Raw genomic sequence first — 8,709 nt, forward strand, 5'->3', positions numbered from 1 at the left:
CAAACCAGTTAGGACTACTCTCAAAGTTTTAAAAAACCTGAGCAATAATGATTTTGCAAGAACACAAAGGTTGCTATTACCTCAATCAAATGCATAGTTAAATATAGTATATATAATTATATTATGACTAGAGGCCCGGTGCACAAAAATTTGTGCACTCGGGGGGGAGAGGGGGTCCCTCAGCCCATCCTGTGCCCTCTCGCAGTCTGGGACCCCTCAGGAGATAATGACCTGCTGGCTTAGGCCTGCTCCTGGGTGGCAGAGGGCAGGCCCAATCCCTAGGTGCAGCCCCTGGTCGGGCTCAGAGCAGGGCCGATTGGGGAGTTGGGGCGCCGCTCCCTGTCATGCACAGAGCAGGGTGGATGGGGAGGTTGCGATGCCACCCCTAGTCACGCTCAGGGTAGGGCCGATTGGGGGGTTGGGGCACCGCCCTCTGTCACACTCAAGGCAGGGTCCATAGGGAAGTTGCGGCGCCACTCCCTGCCACGCACAGAGCAGGGCCAATCAGGGGGTTGGGGGGCTGCCCCCTGCCATGCACAGAGCAGGGACCATCAGAGGGGTTGGGGCTCCGTACCCTGTCACACACAGAGCAGGGCCGATCAGGGGGTTGGGGCGCTGCCCCCTGTCACACACAGAGCAGGGACCATCAGGGGGGTTGGGGCTCTGTACTCTGTCACACACAGAGCAGGGCCCATCAGGGGTTTTGGGAGCTCCCCCCTGTCATGCACAGAGCAGGGCCAATCAGGGGGTTGGGGAGCTGCCCCCTGTCACGCACAGAGTAGGGCCAATAGGGGAGCTGGGGCACTGCCCCCTGTCACATACAGAGCAGGGCCCGTGGGGCGGGGGGGTAGTTGAGGCGCCACACCCTGTCACACTCAGGGCAGGGCCGATGGGGAGTTATGGCTCTACCCCGTCTCACATAGAGCAGGGCCTGTGGGGGGGTTGGGGCGCCGCCCTCTATCACCCACAGAGCAGGGCTGATCAGGGGGTTGGGGCGCTGCCCCCTGTCACACACAGAGCCACAGGGCAATCAGGGCATTTGGGCGTTGCCCCTTGTCACGCTGATCCTGGTGCCGGGAGGCCTCGTGGCTTCGCTGATCCCTCCCAGCAGGGTCACAGATCCGGGTCCCAGACCGCAGACAGCCTTGCCTGCTGCCGCCTGCCTTCAGTATGCAAATTAGCCGCCATCTTGTTGCTTCAGGGTGGGGGTCCCCACTGGGGTGCCTGGCCAGTCTGGGTGAGGGGCTGAGGGCCGTTTTCAGGCTGGCGGGCGACTGAAGCTCCAAACCTCTCCTTTTTTTCTTTTTTCTTTTTATTCTGGCATTTATTTACCTTCTATGGCTGTCACTGGAGCTGAGAGCCGGCTTTCTCTCTGAGGCTCGGCTGCTGAAAGCAGGTTTCTGGCCTTTGTTTTCTGTATTCGAAACAATGTTGCGACTCCAGCTCTGAGATCCCGGCTGACTGACAGGAGGTTTCTGGAGTTTTGTTTATCTTCTGTAAATGTTACTATGTTTCCAACTGAAGCTCAGAGGCCGGCGGGGAACGTTGGAGTCCTCTGTCACTGAAGGAAGCAAGCCTCCCTGTTCGCATCAGCTGCCTGGCTGCCGGCCGCCATCTTGGCTGACAGTTAATTTGCATAAGGATACGCTGATTAGCCAACGGGAAGGGTAGCGGTTGTACGCCAATTACCATGTTTCTCTTTTATTAGTGTAGATTTACTAAGGTGAAAGAAAATTTTATCGATTGAGCACCTATTATGTGTCAGACACTGCTTGAATTTTACATATGTTTTGTTATTTAAACCTCACAACCATCCTTTGAAGTAGATATTGATGTAGCTCAAAGTAATTAAACAAATTTGCTAAGACCTTATAATTGAAAAATGACAGAGGCAGAATTCTAAATCTGTTCTTCATGTCCTCCAAAGTCAACACCTTGTCATTACAGGAGTATGAAAATGATAAATTGAAAATGATAAAATTTAAATTTGGATCAGAATCATACAACCTATAACCTCAAACTAGAAAGTGACTTCAGATGTCTTCTTAATGCAAACTGCTGAGCCTCTAAAATTATCTGCAAGGTGATTGCCTAATCTCTACTAGGACAAATTTAGTAAGAGGTTGGAAAATCTAGTAAGAGAAGGATTATTTTCTTGAGAAATTAATTCTTGTTTTGAGCCAAATTATTTCTTTCTCTTTTTCTCTATCCCATTCTTTGATCCTGGTTATCTCCTATGTCTAGGGTGATCATATGTCCTACTTTGCTCAGGACAGTCTTGACTTATATAAATTTATTGTCCCGGCATAATTATTCATAGTGTCTCATTTAACTCTAAGAAATGCTCCATTTTGGGTAACAAATTGTATGACTACCATCTATGAGGCCACACACAAATATCTGAGATGAGTCATCAACTCTCTCATCACTCATCTCCTCTGCAGGCTAAATATTTCTGGTTGATTTTTACTACAAATATGTAGTTGTAAATTTCCCTCAATCCCCTTATGGCCACAGTTCCCTGGACATTTTCAAATTTAGAAGTTCCTAACTTAGTCTTCATGGACCCTTGGGGAGTCCATGCATAGCATTTGAAATTCTATGTGAAATACTGCATATAAGAGTATCATGTGCATTTCTTAGTGTTGCTGTAACATATTACCACAAACTAGGTAGCTAAAAACAACAGAAGTATATTCTCTTGCAGAAGGCCAGAAGTCTGAACTCAAAGGGTCAGCAGAGTTGGTTCCTTCCATAGACTCCATTTTGTGCTTATCTTATAACTTGTGGTGGCTTCCAACACCTTTGGTATTTCTTGGCTTGTGGTAACATACTTCCAATCTCTGGCTGCATCTTTACATGATGTTCTTCGCTGTGTCTCTGTGTCTTCTTCTGTTTTATCTCTAAATCCAAGATTACCTCATCTTCATTTAGTTTATTAATTACATCTGCCAAGTACTCTATTTCCAAATAAGGTTATATTCACAGGTATGAGAAGTTAGGACTTAAACATTTTTTTTTTTGGTGTGGCACAATTAAACACACTACTAACATATGTGTATTGTTCTAAAAAGTAGGCCAGTAAATTTTCTCATACCACAAAAGAATCTGTGATTTCCCCAAAAGTTGAATATCCTGCTCCAGTTTTCCATCCCTAATATAATATTTCTGACATCATTAAGGACAGTTTTCACTGAAGATATAATGCCTGACAAATGGTGGGCATTTAATAAATATTTGTTTAACAAATGATTGACTGGTCTGATCATTTCAGAGAACAGTCTCCCTCTTTGAAAGTTTGCTCTTTTTTTTTTTTTTTTTTTTTTTTTTACAGCAGTCAATGGATATATTGTTTTTTCAAGGGCAAAGATTACTGATAGTCAAAATTGTAGCCTTGATTTATGATTATAGCTACTTGGAGTCACATACATTTCAGATAGAATAATAGAAGAATCCTCTTGTAAAAAGAACTTATTTTCCTTCTTTTATTTTGTAGTTCAGGTGGAAATTGATAGGGGCGAGGTTCCTATTCACAAAAAAAGATCAGTTCTGATTAAAATGCTAGAGTTCCATGAGAATCTGACATCTATTTCATTTTTTCCCATCAGTCTCTGGTACCTCTGAGTATAGGACATGGATGCTCTGGTTTCCTGTATTACTATGTTGTTGTTGTTTTATTTTTCTTTTCCCTATGAGAAAAAGAAATTAATGTTGCTTTCTCCAATCCATGGCAAAAAATCTTGTGAAGACATCACTCCATTTGATGGGAACTATACAATTGACTTCTTCACTAATTGTTCATATTCACCCTAATTTTTCCTTGGGGAAAAATTCACACTTCAAAACCTCAGCCTGCAGTCAACATAGATCCCAGAATTGTTTCTTCCCAAAATCTAGCACCAGCCTTTCTTGCTATACTTATCCTGTGATGTATTTCACAGCTGGAACACTACCCTTCAGAATGATGGGCTAAGTCCAGCAATCTGTAGACTTTTCCCCATGACTAATTATACTTAGGTGCCAACAACCTAGGATAGAATCAGTTTTGATAGTCATTCAACTGACAGTTAAGCCCCAATTAATTTTACGCTTCATTAGACATCTGCCCTTAGGTTAGATTCTAGTGATTTGCTTCCAATGTCCAAGATTCCCCTTGGACAAATGTAACTGAACAGGGAACTGGTTTTTGTAATTCAATTCTATTGGGGTTTTCTTTTGAATTTTAACAGTTTATGCTTTTATACAAATTGGACTCCAGAAAAATAATTTTAGTTTGCCCCTTACCACCACTACTGAAGATCAAGAAAGGTAGAAATAAGGCTGTATTCGCTATTAGAATCTCAGTTACTATCAAGGGATTCTTACTGAGCTTCTGGTATTTATGTAAACAAAATTTCTTGTCTTGATGGAACACCCAAATGAAATGAATGTAAAATTTCTTAATGTTTATATCCTCCTGCCAAGGTACCCGTTGTTTGTTTGGCTGTATGGCTACAATTCAACAATCTTGTGAATTCCATTTAATCCTACTATCTGACAGATGAAATAAATACTGTTGTGCACGTGAATGCCAGAATAGATGGTAGGGTTTCCAGAGTCTTACCTGAACTCATTTTCAAGTAGAAGGATTGTTTCCCCATGGGTCATTCTTTTAAGTGGAATGTTCCTGTTCAAATTGATTTTCCCCCATAGGTTAACTTTAGGATCCTCTTCCCCCCTGCGAATAATTAGTGTCTCTCCTACATTTGCACAATCCTTGACTTGATTATCTATTCTTGTCTTATCCTCTGAAATTAAAAGGTTAATTAAATATGACCGAGTTGTTTCAAAACATTCTGCCAATTTAAAAATTCTCTTTTATGTTTTGAAAAGTTCCTGAAGCTACATTACCAGTTTGTCTTGTTTGTCCTTTGTTAGACTCACATTAAGCCCCAACTTGGCAAAGATTACCAGAACTTTAAAAAATAACAATCCTGACTAATTTAGCAAGTTATAGAAAATGGTAGAAAAAGGAAGTTACTTGGGCCCTCGCAGGTTTGGCTCAGTGGATAGAGCATCAGCCCACAAACTGAAGGGTCCTAGGTTTGATTCCGATTAGGGGCATGTACTGGGAGGCAACCAATCAATGTTTCTCTCTTATTAGAAAAATAAGGACTGCCAATTTAGGAAAATAATTGCCCAATTGATGAGGGAGTTTATAGAATTGGGATTTCCAATAAATATGCAGGAGGGGTCTATTTCTGCCAACTGTGTAGTTCAATGAAAACAGCCTGAAACTTTGTAAATGCTAGGTCCCTCCAGGGGTGGGACACAAAAGCCAGAGATAAAAACCTTTATCAGCAAAATTCAAAGGTTTATAGAGCTTGTGAGTTAATCCTGCTTTTCTACATTCTTCCTTCTTTATTGTCTTTCTTCCTTCTAATTTTTCTTCCTTTAATGTTTTTCTTTAAAAACAATTAAAAGTAATAACATTATCACTGAATATATTCACAGTTATTAAAGGAAAAATAATTTAAGTAAAACCTTTAATCTAATTTATTTTATAAATAGTTGCATACTATTTCATAGAATACATATGCCCTAATATTTTTCAACTATCCTTGTATTGATGAACATTCATATGTTTTGCTAAGGCAAAAATAAAAGCTTCAGTATTTGTACATGTATTCTTATATACTAGTTCATTTGGGTAAAGGTTTTTAGGGGTTAATTCTTTGACCTAATTGTAAACTTATTTTAATTTTTATTAGTAACTGCCTAAATATTCCCATATAGATTATAGAATTCCTTTTATATAAGTGATAGATTCTATATTGTTTAAGAGGCATAAAGAATAGATCTAGAAAAGCTAATTTCTCTCCTAGAGTTTCTGAAGAAGAAATAGAGGAGATATAAGAGAACAAGCAATCTACACTAATAAAAAAGAAACATGGTAATTAGCGTACGACCCCTACCCTTTTCATTGGCTAATCAGTGAGTATATGCAAATTAACTGACAACCAAGATGGCGGCCAGCAGCCATGCACTGAAGCGAGCAGGGAGGCTTGCTTGCTCCAGTGACTGCGGACTCCAACGTTCCCCGCCTGCTGCTGCCGGCCTCTCAGCTGCAACTCTAAGCAACTATGTACTATGTTGCAAATAAGAAGCTAAACAAAACCCCAGAAACTAGCCAGACTGAAAGCCAGCCGGACCGCAACATTGTATCGATGTATTCAGCAGCAATGCCTCAGAGCAAAAGCTGGCCCAGAATAAAAAAAAAAAAAGAAAACAAGGAGCGGTTGGAAGCTTCAGTCACTCGCCAGCCAGAAAACAGCCCTCAGCCCCTCAGCCAGACTGGCCAGGCACCCTAGTGGGGACCCCCACCCTGATCCAGGACACCCTTCAGGGCAAACCAGCTGGCTCCCATCCATGCACCAGGCCTCTATTCTATATAGTAAAAGGGTAATATGCCTCCAGGCACCGGGATCAGTGGAGCAGCGAGGCTCCCAAAACCGGGATCAGCGTGACAGGGGGCAGCGCCCAAACCCTCTGATCGCCCTGTGGCTCTGTGTGTGACAGGGGTCGGGCCACAACCTCCCTATCCACCCTGCTCTGTTCATGACAGGAGAAGGTGGCCCAACCCCCTGATCAGCCCTGCTCTGTGCCTGATAGGGGGGAGCTCCCCAATCCCCTTATCGCCCTACGGTTCTGTGTTTGACAGGGTGCAGCGCACCAACCCCCGATTGGCCCTGCTCTGTGTGTGACAGGGTAGAGCCATAACCTCTCCATTGGCCCTGCCCTGAGTGTGACAGGGTGCAGCGCCCCAACCCCCTGATCTGCCCTGCTCTATTTGTGACAGGGGGCAGTGCCCAACTCCCCTATCGGCCCTACTCTGTGAGTGACAGGGGGGAGCTCCTCAACCCCCTGATGGACCCTGCTCTGCACGTGACAGGGGGCAGCGCCCCAACCCCCTGATTGACCCTGCTCAGTGTATGACAGGGTACGGAGCCCCAACCCCCCTGATGGGCCCTGCTCTGTGAGTGACAGGGGACAGCGCCCCAACCCCCTGATCGGCCCTGCTCTGTGCATGACAGGAGGTGGCATTGCAACCTCCCCATTGACCCTGCCTTGAGTGTGACAGGGGCTGGTGCCCCAACCCCTTAATTGGCCCTACCCTGAGCGTGATTGAGGGTGGCATCGCAACCTCCCGATCTGCCTTGCTCTGTGCATGACGGGGCTGCGCCCCAACTCCACAATCAGCCCTGCTCTGAGCCTGACCAGGGGCTGCACTTAGGTATTGGGCCTGCCCTGTGCCACCCGGGAGCAGGCCTAAGCCAGCAGGTCGTTATCTCCAGAGGGGTCCCAGACTGCGAGAGGGCACAGGCCAGGCTTGGGGAACCCCCCTCCCCCCGCCCCCCGAGTGCACAAATTTTTGTGCACCGGACCTCTAGTAAAATATATAATAAACATATCCTCATAATTACAAAGGAAAAAAGAATTTACTCAAAAAGAGAACTAAAATAACATCTGATTTCTTGGCTGTGATGTAGGTTGCTAGCAAACAATGTTTCCAAGGTGCTAAAGGAAAATTATTTAGATACTTTACACAGCCAAACTTTCATTCCAATGTAAGAGCAAATTTTTCTTGCCCTCACATCCTTGGGTGGGTCAGTGTCTACCCTACTTCCATGTGAGCAGGAAAACCACAAAAGGCAGAGATAGGGATGAATAACAGTGAATGCCTGAGTATTTCCTGCTGCCCCTTTTCCTCTCATACTCCAAGGGCTACATGATTATATCTAAAGAAAAGGAATGAGAAAAGTGAGAACAGGGTTTAAAATAAGCTTAATATCCTCCAAGGAGTAGTAAGGGCAGACACTGGTAATATAAAAAGGAAACAAATATTGATAAAAAAAGGACCAGTTGGGAATTATGTATTTAAAGAATATAACAGTCAAAAGAATTCCATATGTAGGATGTATATCAAAATGTTAAAGGTGAAAGTGAATGTATAGGCTACAAGAATTGATGGAAGAAACTATCCAAATAACATTAAGAAATCACAGAAATGAAAAATATAAGAAAAAAAATTAAAAAGAGTAGGGAATGCATATTTAAAGAAACAATGACTAAGAATTTTCCTGAATTGTTTCTAAAATTTAACCTAGAGCAGTGATCGGCAAACTCATTAGTCAACAGAACCAAACAACAACAGTACAACGATTGAAATTTCTTTCGAGGGCCAAATTTTTTTAACTTAAACTATATAGGTAGGTACATTGTTATTAACTTAATTAGGGTACTCCTAAGCTGGCCTTTGCTAAAAAACGTCCTCAATCTGATTGAGGTACGTTCGCTGAGGTCGACCCCTACCAACTCTCCAATCCACACTCGGCTTGTATACTTGTTTCAGATAGATGAGTGTGGATAGGAGAGTTGGAAGGGGTTGACCTCAGGGAATGTACCTCAAAACAATGTACCTCCCCAAGGCTGCGTATCCTGGGGCCCGCCTGCACCCTGTCTCCGTCTCCTGTCTCCCGATGGACTGACACCCCCCACTTCTTCTAAGGCCACTTCTTCAAAATAGACTCGCCCAGGCCGAAAACCGACTTCTGCGCATGGGCCACGAAGTTTCAATTGCACTGTATGTGCGCGCCCACACGTGGTATTTTGTGGAAGAGCCACACTCAAGGGGCCAAAGAGCCGCATGTGGCTCGCGAGCCATGGTTT

Source organism: Myotis yumanensis, unplaced genomic scaffold (assembly GCF_028538775.1).
Source record: "Myotis yumanensis isolate MYYU_CA2020_CCGP unplaced genomic scaffold, mMyoYum1.0.hap1 SCAF_3, whole genome shotgun sequence".
NCBI lineage: Eukaryota > Metazoa > Chordata > Mammalia > Chiroptera > Vespertilionidae > Myotis > Myotis yumanensis.